Below are 774 nucleotides of genomic sequence, written 5' to 3'. Positions count from 1 at the left end.
TATTTTGGGTGCCCACCTTGCACCAAGTGCGCACCCGGGGCAAACCGAGCGCCTTGGTGCACCGGGGCAAGATCGAGCGTGCACCCGAGGCGCCCCGAACATGCACCAAGGTGCACTCGGCCCACATGTGAGCGCAGGTCGTTGCGCCCGAGGTGGTGTGTGGGCACCGCGTTGCAGACGGGACACTGCACGCACACGACGCCCCCTACAGGTGCACGCACGTAGGCCGGGCCGGGTGCACACCCGACGCCCTAGCAAGGTGCGCGCACCCGGGCAGGGCTCACACTTGGCGAACGGGGCGCACTTCGCGAGGGAGGGTGTGCACCTCGACGGGGGTGGGTGGCCGGGGTGGATTCGCACGTGGGTCGCGGTTTGCTAAGTACACACTGCGACAAGCTCATAACGGGTGCGATCATACCAGCGTTAGTGCACCGGATCCCATCAGAACTCCGCAGTTAAGCGCGCTTGGGCCGGAGTAGTACTGGGATGGGTGACCTCCCGGGAAGTCCCGGTGTTGCACCCTTTTTTAGTTTTTCGCCGGGCATCGCAATGCTATTTGAATAAACCTTTTGCCCGTTTGCGTTCTCGTCGGGGCCGGGCCGGGCCGGGGTGCGCTGCCCGCACTACCGCGCGCGCGGGGGCGACACCGAGCGCGCACCCGAGGCGCCCCGAGCACACAGGCCACGGTGCAACCCGGGCGTTGTGCGCGCACCCCGGTGCGCCCGAGGTGCTGCGCGCGCACCCAGGTGAAATCGGTGTGCACCTCGGCCAGTG

The 774-nt window shown here is 67.2% G+C and overlaps 1 non-coding gene across 1 annotated transcript; it reads left to right on the top strand.

The window, feature by feature from the left end:
* Window positions 1-404: 404 nt before the first annotated feature.
* LOC131863266 (5S ribosomal RNA) lies at window positions 405-523 on the top strand. The gene has a single exon (XR_009362198.1). It is a non-coding gene; the product is annotated as a 5S ribosomal RNA (ribosomal RNA).
* Window positions 524-774: the final 251 nt, after the last annotated feature.

This window comes from Cryptomeria japonica, unplaced genomic scaffold, assembly GCF_030272615.1.
Source record: "Cryptomeria japonica unplaced genomic scaffold, Sugi_1.0 HiC_scaffold_58, whole genome shotgun sequence".
In the NCBI taxonomy this organism is placed as follows: Eukaryota; Viridiplantae; Streptophyta; class Pinopsida; order Cupressales; family Cupressaceae; genus Cryptomeria; species Cryptomeria japonica.
The sequence above is the reverse complement of the archived record's forward strand: the minus strand, read 5'-3'. Positions and strand labels throughout refer to the sequence as shown.